Source organism: Macaca fascicularis, chromosome 7 (assembly GCF_037993035.2).
Source record: "Macaca fascicularis isolate 582-1 chromosome 7, T2T-MFA8v1.1".
Classification (NCBI taxonomy): domain Eukaryota; kingdom Metazoa; phylum Chordata; class Mammalia; order Primates; family Cercopithecidae; genus Macaca; species Macaca fascicularis.
The window spans coordinates 174,507,268-174,522,943 of record NC_088381.1 but is presented as its reverse complement, the minus strand read 5'-3'; the positions used below and the strand labels follow the sequence as shown (position 1 = coordinate 174,522,943).

Genomic DNA, 15,676 nt, shown 5'->3' with positions numbered 1-15,676 from the left:
CTGTTTGTTCCTGCAGTCACTGAGTTTCACAAGATGTAAGGTCCCTTGTTTGTCCTATAACATCAATAATCTGATGTTTTAAAGAAAATGTGCTAATTTCCAGCTCAGTAAGGTTAGTTGTTGTAAAAATAATACAATGTTTTCTGGGATGCCTGCATCTCCAGGCTGAGTAGAAGCTTTATTTGTAACACTCAGAAACTGGAAGTAACAAAAATATTAAGGAGCTTTATAAATAGCAGGGGTGCACTCATTAACTGGAATACTGTTCCTCATTACAATGAACACATTCTTCATACACAACCAAGTTACTGACTCGCAAGTAATTATGCTGAACAAGAAGACACACAAATGAAATAGAAACCGTAAGATTTCACTTTAACCAAATCTTGAAAAATAGATCTGAAGTAACAAACATGAGGGACTGACTCAGTACAGTGAGAGAAAAATGACTGGGAGGCAGGAATTGGAGGAACCCAGGGAAACTTTTAAGTGTGATGCATTGTTATCTTGACTGTTATCTTGTTATTTGGGAAGTACAGGTGAGCACATTTGAAATTGCATTTTTTTCCTTTGGAGACATGATCTTGCTTTGTCACCCAGGCTGGAGCTCAGTGGTGAGATCATATAGCTCTCTGCAGCCTCAGACCCTGGGTCTCCAGCAGTCCTCCTCCCGCTACCGTACGTAGCTGGGACTACTGGTATGTAAGACCATGCTCGGCTTCAGAGCTTATTAAAATGCACACATTAATTAAGCAATACTTATTACACAGCAATAATGCCTCAATAAGACTATTGCAAATAAGTGGATAATTTGTTCAATAAACATTGATGGAAAGATAGATGCTAACATGAGAAAATGCGTGACACCCAAGAAAATGAAACTGTAGGAAATGTGCTTTTCTTTACAATTATTAGGTAATCACAACAGTGCATACATATCACACCGTGTTCTCATTACAGAGAAGAGGTTCTGCAAACCTCACTAGCTGCGACCCCTATGTACTGGGCTTGGTTCAGGGAGCAGTCAGGTCCAGTGGTGAGAAGCACAGGCCCAGATACTCAGGCTCACTCTGACCAAATGTGAGGTCTGGGGACATTGTACCACCCATCTGTGCTTTTGTTGGTAATTTTTCATCTGTAACATGGAAATGGCATTGATACCACATACCATGTGTCCTCTACATATGTAAAAATAAAAGATGATTGGTGCTAACTTTAAATATACACAGTTTATGTAGATTGATTGTACCTCAATACCACTGTTTTAAAATAGAAATTACAAAATTGTAAGTTTTATAGGTTTTAATATTTTATCACAGAACAAACTTTCAATAAGTAACCACAATTTCCAAAATGCTATCAATATCAAATAACTCCCCCAGGACACTCTCACATGCTCTGAGCCCCACTCTCTCCTCAGGCCTCTCACCCCAGAGCTTGCTAAATAGTAGGAGACATGCAAATAGAGCCCTCCCTCTGCTTATGAAAACCAGCCCAGCCCTGACCCTGCAGCTCTGGGAGAGGAGGCCCAGACCTGGCATTTTCAGGTGTTTTCATTTGGTGATCAGGACTGAACACACAGGACTCACCATGGAGTCATGGCTGAGCTGGGTTTTTCTTGTTGCTATTTTAAAAGGTAATACATACAGAAATAGAAAAAGTTGAGTGTGAGTGAATCAGAGTGAGATAAACTGGATATGTGTGGCAGTTTCTGACCAGGGTTTCTTTTTGTTTGCAGGTGTCCAGTGTGAGGTGCAGCTGGTAGAGTCTGGGGGAGGCTTGGTCCAGCCTGGCGGGTCCCTGAGGCTCTCCTGTGCAACCTCTGGATTCACCTTCAGTAACTACTGGATGTTCTGGGTCCGCCAGGCTCCAGGGAAGGGGCTGGAGTGGGTCTCAAGTATTAGTGGTAGCAGTAGTAGCACATACTACCCAGACTCTGTCAAGGGCCGATTCACCATCTCCAGAGACAACGCCAAGAACACGCTGTATCTGCAAATGAACAGCCCGAGAGCCGAGGACACGGCTGTCTATTACTGTGCGAGAGACACAGTGAGGGGAAGTCAGTGTGAGCCCAGACACAAACCTCCCTGCAGAAACGTTCAGGCGAAATCAGTGGCAGGGGGTGCTCAGGACCCACTGATCAGAGTCAACCCAGAGGCCGGTGCTATAGAGGCTGATTTCCTGTCAGGATGTGGGACCTCGTCTTCTCCTCATGGTTTCTCCAGTGAACCCCTCTAAGTTTATAATGCTGTGCTTCCTAATGTCATCTCTACATATTTTTAAAAATATCATTTTAATATGAGGACCTATTCTCACATGCACAAAATGCAGATTGATGTTTACAGAGATGAAAAGGCCTCAACCATGGCCACCAAGATCAGAATCCTGAGGAAAGTGAGCAGTGCCTGGTGAGTCTTCTCCGATCAGACCCAGGACAGAAACTTCAGGGAGATTCCAGGACTAGAACAGTCTTTGGGATTCTGATCACAGCCAATAGAGAGGCTGGGCCAGGATCAGTGTCATGTAGAAGCTCACAGGTTTCTCGTCTGACCCTTCTCCTGACACTAAAGCCAATCAGTATCAGCACTGACCTGGTGCTCCTTTTGTTCCCAATCCATGTTCTTTCTTTGGAGTGTTTGTTCTCCCTTTTTATTTGCTTTTCCTGCTTCCTGAAAAAGAAACAGATGACCTCTGTAGTCTACCTTCCAGGGTTCAAGGCATTTTCTTGGAGCTCAGGTGGGGCTCAGCCTGTGGCTCCTGCAGCCATGTAGGAGAGGCTGATGGGACTTCCTTCCCTCCCCATTTTTTCAGGACCCTCCACTGTGTTGTGTATAGACTCATGTGGGAATGCAATTGGCCATTAACAGTGAAGGGGATAAACTTATTTTATCAAATGGGATGTGGATGTAGAATTAACCCTGTTCAAGCCATCAGAGTCATCTGCTTCATAAGTAGTGTTAGAAAGAGCTTGGGAAATTTATTAGAATCAAGATGGAGCCACTTGTGTTAAAATCCTAATGAATGAATCTGGGGAAGGTCATGAAGGAGGGTTCTAACGCACATGTTCCTGATAACAAGAACTATCATAGACTCTGCACCGCCACAACCTTGCAAAAAACCCATCACAACCTTAAAAGAATTATGTCTCTAAGTATATCTGCCCAGCAACTGCTTGTTCATCCTCACACCGATGTCACCTCTGTTACTGATCCTTCTAGTCCAGGATAATTGTCTCAAAACAGCTGATGTAACTGTCCTTATTTTTCCTTCATTCTTTATCTTCCTTTACCAACCTGAATGTACCCATACATATTTCAAATGCAATACACATCCTAGAATAAATATTATTACATTTTATAATCTCTTTGTTATTCAGGGTTGACAAACTACAGGGGGACATGCCACATTTCTGTGAGGCGTAGAGGATGACAGATTTTGGAGATATCTAGGAATATCCAATGTCCAGAAGATCATCTATCAAGAAGTTCAGGCTGAAAGTCCCAGAGAGAGGTGAAGCTGCTGAATTACCATGGCATTTAATTGTATCCAGTTCTGCTCTGATGGAATCTGGCCCACTCATTTTATCATTGACAATCTACCTAACCTAGAGTCAACTGATGACAGTTTTAATAACATATATTAAGTAAATTCAGACCCATATATATATCTGTTTATATTTGAGACGGAGTCTCACTCTGTCGCCCAGGTTAGAGTTCAATTGCACGATCTCAGCTCATTGCAACCTCCACCTCCGGTGTTCAAGCAATTCTCCTGTCTCAGCCTCCAGAGTTAGAACCATATATATATATACACACACACACACACACACATATGTGTGTAGAAATATATATACATATGTGTATGTGTGTGTGTGTATGTGTGTGTGTGTGTATATATATATATATATATATTTGAGACGGAGTCTCACTCTGTCACCCAGGCTGGAGTACAATGGCATGATCTCAGCTTATTGCAACCTCCGCCTCCCGGGTTCAAGCAATTCTCCTGCCTCAGCCTCCCAAGTAGCAGGGACTACAGGCACAGGCCACCGCGTCTGGCTAATTTTTGTATTTTTAGTGGAGACAGAGTTTCACCATATTGGTCAGGCTGGTCTCAAACTCCTGACCTCAGGGGATCCACCCAACACAGCCTTTCAAAGTGCTGGGATTACAGATGTGAACCACCACGCCCTGCTAACCCTACATATATTAATTTTGGATTGAATAACTACAAAGTCTACCCTAACCGAGTGTACCATAAAACTTTCCATTACCCAGAGGGAAGAATCTTTAACACGAGATCTATGTTCTTCATTTTTTTAAGATGTAAAACTGACCATTTTACAATCAGACGATTATGATTTTGATAATGAGGTGTAGAAGTTGCATGTATATTGTGGATATTAACACTTTTTCAGATGTATGACTTGAAATTATATTCTCCCATTCTGTCTGTTGGAATTTTTTCCACGCTTTGCCAGCATCTTTTTGTTGTGATGTAGTTTCACTTGTTCAATTCTGCTTTTGTTGTCTGTGACTTTAATTTGAAATACAGGAAATCATTCTTATTATTATTTTCTGGGTAGGGAAATTTTACAATTGAAAGCCATACATTTAACTGCATATCCCATTTAGAGTTGATTTTTTGTGTTTACTGTAAACTAAAATTCTTAATTCTTTGCATGTGTAGATCCAGTTTTTCTAACCCTCTCTTAGAGAGAGACTATGATTTATCCATTGTATATTGTTGGTTGTCATGTTGAAAATCAGTTTGCCATCGATATATCAGTTTATTTCTGAGCTCTTTCTATATATTATTGCCAATGCAGTCCTGTTTTTATTTATGTATCAAAATGTGCATATTTTGTGAATTTCAACGTGCTGTTCAGAACCTGTGCATGCCGACAACTGTGTTTCTCATTGCCCTCTTGGGCTTGTGAAGCCCTCACAGACCCTCTCCCTCATCTGTGCCGTCTCTGCATTCTCCATCACAACCAGTGCTCTCTGCTGGATCTGGATCCATCAGCCCGCAGGGAAGAAACCGGACTGGATCAGGTGCACAGCTCATGAGGGAGTGCACAACCTAACCCACTCCTCAAGAGGAGTCCAGGCACCATCTCCAAATCCACATGCAAAAAAACAGTTTTTCCTACAGCTGAGCTACCTGAACAACGAGTACACATTAATAACTACAGCCATTAATTTTTATAAAATAAAACACAGTGAGGGGAAATCATTGTGAGTTCAGAAGCAAACTTCCCTGCAGGGGCGCTCAGGAGCAACAGGAGACGCTCCTGACACCAGGGGGCGCTCAGGACACACATCAAGGCAGGTGCAATTAGGGGGAAAAGGTGCTGTAGATGGGATTTGGCATCACCATCATATTTCACCACTGGACACCCAGTTTATTCTCATGTACGTGATTCTTTATATTATTAGAAAGTGGCATTTATATAAATATATAACCATATGTAGGTGCATCAAGTCGTCTTCTCCATCTTACGTGGACCTTTTCCCTTAAGACTCTGAGTCCCTGTACTTATTTGAGCACCTCATAAATTATGGTCAGTTATGTACAATCTCTTTCTCTTCTTTCTGCCTTCTTCTCTCCTACTCTCTCAGTCACAATCTCACACACACACACAATTCTACAACTTCGATTGCCTGATGTGTTGAAAACCATTGATTAAAGTGCATTTTTCCAGCTTACCTGCTGTTCTAAGAATAAGAACGTTGTGTTTCTCAGCTATGTACTTTTCTAAGATAATAGTACTTTAAAAAAAAATAGCCAGATACTGAAAGCAATCCAAATATCAATCAGCAGCTTAATAAACACATTGTGGTAAATTCATTCACCGGAAAAAAACACCTATTGTTACAATAAGGTACTGCTGACTACACTCAAAAGTAAGGGTAAATTCACAAGTATGTATGATGAGTAAAATAAGACAAACACATACAAGTCCATACATACTATTCAACTTTTATAAATTCTATGAAATGAAAGCTAATCTAATGTTACATAAATAAAACCAGTAGTTGACTCTGGACATGGTGTGAGAAGGGGAGGTTAGGAAGCAGGAATTATAGGAAAACAAAAGGAAATGTTGAGCATAGTCGGGTTTTTTCTATGTTGAGAAAGGTGATGGTTATGTCACTATTTTTCAAATTGTACACATTATGGGAGGGCCACTATTTGCTATTTTCACCTCATTAAACTATTACAAATTTAAACACATATAATATGGTAGAAAATGAGTTAGACAGAGATGAATGAAATATAGAATAGAAAAAGAAAATCACAGAACAATGGCATAAGAACTTCACTCATCAAACTGAATAAATTTTAAATTTCTCAACACAGAATTAAATATTTTATTAAATATATATGAGAAATCAAAGACTCCAGAATATGCACATGAATAAACCCTAAGTCTACCTATATTCCTAGGGAAACACTAGAATACAACAAAATAATGTCATGATTTCATTACATAACGGGGGTAAACAAACCATACCAGGCATGCCAACTCTCTTCTGGAGTTGGGTCAGGGAACAGGTGTATCCTGTGGTTAGGAGCAGTGGCACCAAGCTCACAGCATCAGTTCTAGTTGACACTATAAATAGGCCAAGAGATCACAACTAAAATGCAGTATTGATGTCATATCTGGGGGTGCCGCACACTCCCCCATGTGAATATGGAAAGGTTAATTACCTCTTGGAGTGTCTGCCGAAAGTAGTGCTGGTCTCTCAGGAATTTCCAAAATGGCTTGGTCGAGCAAGATAGGAGACTGGCTCAGGGATCCTATAGTGGCTTGGTGGTGAAGGCAGAGTGAGGGGTCTCACTCACAGAAAGGAGTTTGTGGGGTTTGAACCTCCAAATGGCTTCAAATAGGGAATTCCTGTGATTCCTGACTAGATTTACCTCATTTGGGAAAGAAAAGAGATGAGGGAGGAATGAGCGTTATCAGCAGTCAGACATCAGAACAATAGTCTGATGACTTACTCTATGTAGAAACTATAAAAATCATGAATAAAAAAAGATCAGGCTGGGCGCAGTGGCTCACGCCTGTAATCCCAGCACTTTGGGAGGCTGAGACAGGCGGATCACGAGGTCAGGAGATCGAGACCATCCTGGCTAACACAGTGAAATCCCGTCTCTACTAAAAATACAAAAATTAGCCGGGCGTGATGGCAGGCGCCTGTAATCCCAGCTACATGGGAGGCTGAGGCAGGAGAATGGCGTGAACCCGGGAGGCAGAGCTTGCAGTGAGCCGAGATCGCGCCACTGCACACCAGCCTGGGTGACAGAGCGAGACTCCGTCTCAAAAAAAAAAAAAAAAAAAAAAAGATCAGTCCAATATGGGTGGACAACAACCAGGGTTTACACAAAATGAGAAGACTGATTTTAAGAATAAGCAAATAATAACGAAAAGAAGGAGGAAAATGAAGAGAAAGAGGTGAAAGGTACGGGACAGGGGATTAGACAAGCATCGTGTTCCAATGACTTTTGTGGAGAATTTTCACTATCTAAGATCATCCGCCTATTCTGAATGTCTTAGGTGAGATGCTGGCTCCAAAACATCAGAAGTACCAGAGGATTTCTGAGGATTCTCAGTTTAGTATCTTCTATTTGAGTAGCCTTACAATAGTGTACAATTCTTGCTTATTACTATTACAATTAGAGATAGGGTCTTACTCTTTCACACAGGTTGTAGTGCAGTTCACTGTTACCTTGAACTTCTGGCCGTAACAATCCTTCTGTTTCAGCCTCTTGAGTATGTAGGACTAGAGGGGTGCATCACCAAACCCAGCTGAGTTTTTTAAAAAGTTCTTCCATAGAAATGGGATCTCTCTATATTGCCCAGGCTGGTCTCAAACTCCTAGTCTCATATAATTCCCCTTCTTCTGTTTTGCTTCTCAAAGTAGTGGAATTAAAGGCATGAGCTACCACATCTGGTCTGAACTGACTATTTAGTTGCAAAATATCAACCCAAGAATACTCCCTGAATTTTTTTCTGCAGTATTTTGGTTAATAGTGCCTGATAATATTTATTCCAATATGTTTCAACAGTAGATTTTTTTCCTGAGGTTTCTTCCAATGGACACAATTTGGTGGTTGAAGATCACAAAATACTGTTAAAAGATGACTTGAAAGGCAACATTAAACTTTTGGTGATTGGAGTATAATACAAAAATTACTTTCAATATTGTGTAACACATGCATGCAATAGGACAAAGGTGAACAATGAGGACAAAATTTCTAAATGAATGAATCTTCCAGCTCCCGAGTCATAGGGCAGTAACTGATATGTCCTGAGGGAGGGACCCTGATGCCATAGTGCTAGTGGGACAACTCTTGGCCAAGAGAGTTTCCATATTTTATTAAAGTTTTATAATTTTTTATTTAAAGATGCCAAGTTATCAACATATCCAGAATATTGTGATTGGGATTGATTCTGTATGATGTGAACAACGGCGATGCCTTCCATATTTAGATAATATTACACACCAGCTTAAGATTGAGTGTTTGATGTAATGATGCACCTGAACATTATTCCAGTTTTCATACTAGTGTTTCATTTTTCTCTTTATTTTCATTTGGTTTCAAATTCATATGTCAGGTATCTAACATGTAGGAATTCATTTAAAAGTGTCTTTTCTTGTTGTCTATTTTGATGGGGCTTCCAGAAGATTTAAAAACTTCCTCTGCCTGCAGCGCATTTTAGATTCTGTGCTACTGTAGAACATCTGTATTTAATCCTGGTCTTTAGTTAATTTACAAGCTCTAATAAGTGCAATAACTTCTGCCTTCTGAGCTGATTTACATCAGGTAGGAGACTATATCCTAAATGAAAATTTGTATTAGTGATATAAATTATTATTTCATAACCACCACTTTTATTATTTAAGTGTTATTCATTAAGAAACAAGTGTATTCAAGTGTTTTATTTACTGACAATTTCTCAATTGGTGAAGGGCATTAGTCTAAAGGGTCCATATTCCTGGGTCTGTATTCCTAGGAAGGCATCATGACCCTGAGTCTGGGCGTGACCTTGCGAGTATTTCTCACCCTCCGCCAGATGAGATGCTGGTCTGTGTGTTCTTCCTCCTTCCCCTGGGGTAGTGTCCTCCTGCTTTCCCCAGGTGCTCCCTCCCACAGCTCCAGTGTTGTCCACTGACACCACCACCTTCCAGTTCTGCTGCTCTGCCCTGCAGACTAAGGCTCTGATTCCATAATATAGAGAGAGGAGCTGCTTCTCAACGGACCTTTGGTGGGGACCTCTGTTCCCATCTCAACTTCTGAGGGGTTGAAACAGTGTCCCTAGGATTCTGGTTTCAATGGTTTGCCTTGGCAGAGCAAATTCTTAGTTCTGTAGTGGAAATAAAGGAATTGGATCTGAATACATTTTAGAAGTGTAGGCTCTTCTTTTCTCCCAGACAGACACTTCGAGAAAGGATTTTTATGACTGTCCCCTTCTTCGGGGAAAGGGTTTCAGGAGGATAAGTTAGCTTTTAATATGTGGTTCCTTAAAATTTCACACTACAAAACACCACACTCAATTTCAAGCAATCCAATATACATTTGTATTTTTTTTTATTGGAAGAGCTTATATTTCATATTCCAGACTCTGCCACAGGTAATTTCAAACCCTGGCTTTGTTAATCACTACGAGAACTTACTTCTCCCTAAACTTGAGATTTATTGTTGGTTTTGAAACTGTAATTACCCAAAGTATTAAAGAAAATTTGCAAAGTTTCATCTTCCATGTTTATCTGTTGTTGCTGATGCAGTTTAAAAAATAAGACAAATATATTCATTTTCTATATACATTTCCAAGTTTAGTAGTAGATTTTTTAAGACCCAGAATGATAAAAAAAAAATTCAAATATTGTTCAGCTGCTTAATAAAAAAAAATTAGGGTAAATGTTTGCTAGAATACTACCCAGCATTTATAATAAGTAAATGTCTGATATACATAACTACAAGGTAAAATATCTAATTATTTATGCTAACTAAAATAAGCCAAACAAATAAGAATATATACTATGATATTTCATTTTTTAAGTTCTGATGAATTAAATTGAATCTGCAGCAATGTAAAGATCAGTAGTTGTCAGGGAAATGGGTAGAAGAAAGAAAGGGAAAAGGAGGAAGAATATAGAAGAACAAAAGGAAATGTTGAGAATTTTCTTGTCCACCTTGATAACGATGATGGTTACATCATGTTTATCAACTGTACACTTTATATATGTGAAAGTTTATTTTCTCCAAACTAAAACTTATAAAATTCATTACAAGGAACACATGGAAACTTAGACAAAGAAGGAGTGACAGAATAATAGAAAAAATGTACATTAAATTTCAGAAATACTTAAGAATTTATCTGCCTGAACCCTGGTTCTCACCATATTTTTAGGTGAATGCTAGAATGCAGCAAAATCACACATGTTCTCAACACAGGAAATAGGTTCCACAAATCACACTAGGTACGTCCACCTCTGTCCTGGAGTTGGTTCAGGGAGTAATTGGGGCCAGTGACGAGGAGCACAGGCCCAGATACTAGGGTTTACCCATCCCAGATATCAGCTCTTAGACACATACTGAGCATACATGGAGAAACCATTGGCTCTGATGAAACATAATTTACACAAATATGTAAAAATAAAATAGGGTGATCATTTCAAAGTGTTTATCACAGCATAATTTTATAAGACAGCATATTTTCCAAATACCATCATTGTCACCAAACTCCTGCAAGGGACAGTCATCTCATCTGGGGACCGTCTTCTCAGGCGTCCCATCCCAGTGCTTGCTATATAGTAGCAGACATGCAAATACTATCCTCCCTCTCCTGATGAAAACTAGCCCAGCCCTGACTGCAGCTCCGGGAGAGGAGCCCTAGCCTGGGATTCCCAGTAGTTTCCACTTGGTGATCAGCACTGAACACAGACCACTAAGCATGGAATTTGGGCTGAGCTGGGTTTTCCTTGTTGCTATTTTGAAAGGTAATTCATGGAGAACTAGAGATAATGAGTGTGAGTGGACATGAGTGACAGAAACAGTGGTTATGTGTGGCAGTTTCTGACCTTGGTGTCTCTGTGTTTGCAGGTGTCCAGTGTGAGGTGCAGCTGGTGGCGTATGGGGGAGGCTTGGAACAGCCCGGGGGGTCCCTGAGACTCTCCTGTGGATTCACCTTCAGTGACCACTACATGAGCTGGGTCCGCCAGGCTCCAGGGAAGGGGCCGGAGTGGGTAGGTTTCATGAGAAACAAAGCTAATGGTGGAACAACAGAATACGCCACGTCTGTGAAAGGCAGATTCACTATCTCAAGAGCTGATTCCAAAAGCATGGCCAGTCTGCAAATGAGCAGCCTGAACACCGAGGACACGGCCATGTATTACTGTGCCAGAAGCACAGTGAGGGGAACTCAGTGTGAGCGCAGAAACAAACCTTCCTACAGGGGTGCGTGGATCCCCCAGGGGGCGGTTGGGACCCACTGAGGACGGGACAGGTTCCAGGAGCCGGTGCAGGGAGAGGTTTCCTTTCTCATTAGCTGGAGAAGTCAGGTTTGTGTTTGCAGGACTCTGGAGAATTCTAGGCTGTGACGTTTTATTACTTGTATTTATTATGAATTTATTATCATTAGTATTTAAATTTTAGTAATTTTTAAAACAATATATATATATTTAAGTATACACCTTCATGAAATAAACATTTCTAATTATTTGCACCGATTCTTCCAGAATTTTATTAACATGTGCTGACATCAGCAGCTATAAAGCCATCGGGACATAAATTTATAATCATAGAAAGATGTATAGGCCGGGCGCGGTGGCTCAGCCATGTAATTTCACCACCTTGGAAGGCCTAGGTGGGCGGATCACATGAGGCCAAGAGTTCGAGACCAGCCTGAGCAACACGGTGAAACTCTGTCTCTACTAAAAATACCAAAATTAGCCGGGCGTGTTGGCACGTGCCTTTAATCCCAGCTACTTGGTAGGCTGAAGCAGGAAAATCACTTGAATCTGGAATGCATAGATTGCAGTGACCTAAGATGGCACCACTGCACTCCAGCCTGAGCGACAGAGCAAGATTCCATCTCAAAAATTAAAAATAAACAAATAAAAACAAAGACAAATGTATAAATGCACAGACCTATGCATAATGTGTAGGAATTAATAAACATTACAATAAAATAATTCTAAAAAATGTCCTAAAGAATCAAATTTAATGATGAGCTAAATATAAAATATCAGAATATTTCATTATTGATTTTATTTTTAATTGTTTACATCAATTGATTTATATTTGTTCATTTAACTACTGTTAAATAACTGTCATTTTAAATGTGGTTGTCACAATAAATGATAAGAATTTGAGGTGACGAATAATTATCTTAATCATTTCTTAGTAATTGTATACAGTATTCACAAATCATAACATTACTTCTTACCTTGTAAATATAAGGCACTGCAGGAGTCGGCGGCCAGCGCGGAGCAGAGGAAGAGGCCGTGACATCCACAGAGAGAAGGAGAAGAACACGCAGCTGAGGAGGAGGAGCGAGGAGCTGGAGGCCGAGCTCCGAGAAAATGAGACAGAGCTGGAAGATCTCCCAAAACAAAGTGAACTCACACCTCAGCTCACGTCAGAGCGCGACGGTGTCTCTGAGAAGATGGAGGCCGCAGAGAGACGTTCAAAACCTGGAAGACAAAGCGTGTTCCCTAAAGACAGGCGCTGAGGAGAGTAAATCCCGACAGCGCCACCTGGAGGTGGAGGTGAAGAGCTTCCTGGAGGTGCTGGACAGGAAGATCCACGACCTGCATGACTTCCGCCCAGGCCTCCTAAGCTGGGTACAGACAACTAGGGTTGGCCAAGGCCCGGGTACCCGCCGGTGAGTCCCAGGCGTGTGTGTGAGACCAGATGGCGCTAGGACGTTCCCTGTGTGCGTTGCTTCTGTAAATGCAGGCGCAGTTTGTCGTGTCTCCAAACCAGTTGTGCCGTCTACTCACTCCTTTCCAGAATAGAAATCTCCTCTGGCTTCTCTGGCCTTGTGAGGATGTGGACAACTGGAAGATTCTGACTCAGGAATCCAGAACCAGGTCTACCTTCAACATTTACGCAGTCAGGCCAGGGATGTTTATATCGTTCATAAGGGCTGTTGCAACCATATGAACTGAACAAAAAATTTTTCTAATCCAAATACTGATATTCTTTTCACCAAGCCACCGGAGTCCTTTTATCAAATAGCATTCAGAGTATTTGAACGCCCACCAGGCGCCAACCCCGGAGGGAGCAGAGAGAAAACAACATTCCTCTCCGTCAACATCGAGAGGCTTTAAAACAACTGTTTAGTGGAGACTTACCGAGAAATGGAAAACAGGTTTCTGGTGGCTGCATTTTCTGGCCTGGGAATCGCCTCCATCCCCAATCCTGCCCCCTGCCCCCCAGTTTGTGTGGTTGCGACAATGTTCCTTTTTCGGTTTTAATTTCTGAGCAGATGATTGTGGTGTGGGAACAGCACACAGTGAGGGTGTCTAGCACAATGCGTGGCACAAAGTAGGTGCTTAATAAATATTTGTGTGGCTCCTGCCTGTAATCCCAGCACGTTGGGAGGCTGAGGGGGGCAGAATACCTGCCTTAAAAAAATTATATTTTTCAAAGCCCCACTCAAAACCAGGGTATTATTAGAGGTGTAATAGTTGGACCAATATTGAAAATACATTCAATTTAGTTCATGTGATCTCAAATATCCTTTTTTTTAAAGTTGTTCTCAGTTGTAATATCATACAAAATATTAGTAATTTACACTAATGACACAGGTTACAATATTGTATACACAATTTAGTGGCATTTGATTGGAAAAAATACATGTTCTTCTTGTCTTGACTATTTTTTCCTTCCGTATGAAATGCTTATTAATTATTAAGTTTCAGATGTTACCGTTATCTTTTTGATTTCTGGGATTTAATTTTAGTAGGTATACTTGAATGCATTTTATTAATTCATACAACAATGTTCACATTTTGGAGAGGTTTTAATATTAATTTTACTGTTTACTGAATTTCAAACTACTCTACATTTTATTTTTATCAGATAAAATTTACACATAAGAAAAAATGCATAGATCTGAAATGTGTCACTATAGAGTTTCTGGCAAATGTGAATACCCTTGTCCCCAACACCTAAGGCAACCCGAAGAGCAAGTCCATCCCCACAACATGGGTCTTTCTCTGTGCCTGCGGTCAACTCCTGTATGGGGAAAGGTTTCGATTTCTGACACTATAGATTTCTTTTTCTCTGCTTTGAACTTATATAAATGGAATCAAACATTATAGACATTTTATTGGTAAGGGATTTCTTTGCTATTTTTGAGGTTAATTCATGATATTTAATATATAAAATTACATCAACATATTGACATTTATTCAATTAATGGAGTGACTCTGATATGAAACCTCAAAATGTTCATGTACATATGGAGAGAGAGTGAGAGAGAGGAAGCAGAGAGATTTTATATCTGAGTCAGCGCATTATGTAAGTAAATGACAACATTTTGATTGATTTTCCTGTCAATAGACTTTAAATTTGTTTCCAGTTTATGAATGTTATAAGCAGAGCTGTTACACATATTTTAGTGTAAGTTTTCCTACGTTCTCTTCATTTTTATTGAGAAAATATAAAGTATGTATTTCTTTATTCTAAGAGTAAGTTTAATTTTTTTCAGTTGTATTGAGGTATAATTGAAATGTTTTAATAATGTATATGTTTCAGGTACACCGCTTGATGTTTTGAAATTGTATTGGCCCATTCTCATATTGCTATAAAGAAATACCTGAGACTGAGTAATTTGAAAAAAAAAAAGATGTTTAATTGGCTCACAGTTCTACAGGCTGTACAGGAAATGCAGTGACTTCTCCTTCTGGGGAGACTCAGGAAAGTTATAATCATGGCAGAAGACAAAGGGGAGTAGGCACATCACATGGCCAGAGCAGAAACCACAGGAAGTAGGAGGGGGTGTCTACACACTGTTAGACAACCAGATCTTGTGAGAACTCACACACTGTTGTGAGAACAGTACCAGGAGTTGATTCTAAACCATTCATGAAAGACTCACACCGTGACACAGTCATCACACACCAGGTCCCACCTTCACAATTGAGGATTATAATACAACATGAGATTTGGGACAGGACACAGATCCAAACCATGTCAGATATACATTGTGAAATGCCCATCATGGTCAAGGTAATTTGTATATCCATCACGTCAGAGAGCTACCACTGTATTTTTTTAAAAATGTACTATGTGTGTGAGTGTATGTGTCTGATGAGAACACCTAAGATCTACTCTTTTAGCAAAAATTATTTTACAGCACAGTATTAAATGCAGGAACATTGCTGTACATTAGATCTCCAGAACTCATTCACCCTGCACAACTGAAACTATGTACCCTTTGACCAATATCACCCGATTTCTCTCTCCTCCCAGGTCTGGTACCCGCTATTCTACTCTCTGCTTTCAAGAGCTTGAATATTTTAGATCCCACATGTAAATGAGGTCATGAAGCCTTTGTCTTTCTGCATCTGGCTTATGCCACATATTTCAGGCCCACCCATGTTGTTGCAAATGTCAGAATTGCCTTCTTTCCAAGGTGAATAAACTTCAGTTTTAT

The 15,676-nt window shown here is 40.3% G+C and overlaps 1 long non-coding RNA gene across 3 annotated transcripts in view; it reads right to left on the bottom strand.

Annotated features, from left to right (window-relative positions):
- LOC123574723 (uncharacterized) overlaps nucleotides 1–12,713 on the bottom strand; it is a 39,005-nt gene extending 26,292 nt beyond the window's left edge. For all 3 annotated transcript variants that reach the window (XR_010587868.1, XR_010587867.1, XR_012416218.1), the window contains exon 1: nucleotides 12,458–12,713. This is a non-coding gene — a long non-coding RNA (uncharacterized lncRNA). The remainder of the gene's footprint in view (nucleotides 1–12,457) is intronic.
- Nucleotides 12,714–15,676: the final 2,963 nt, after the last annotated feature.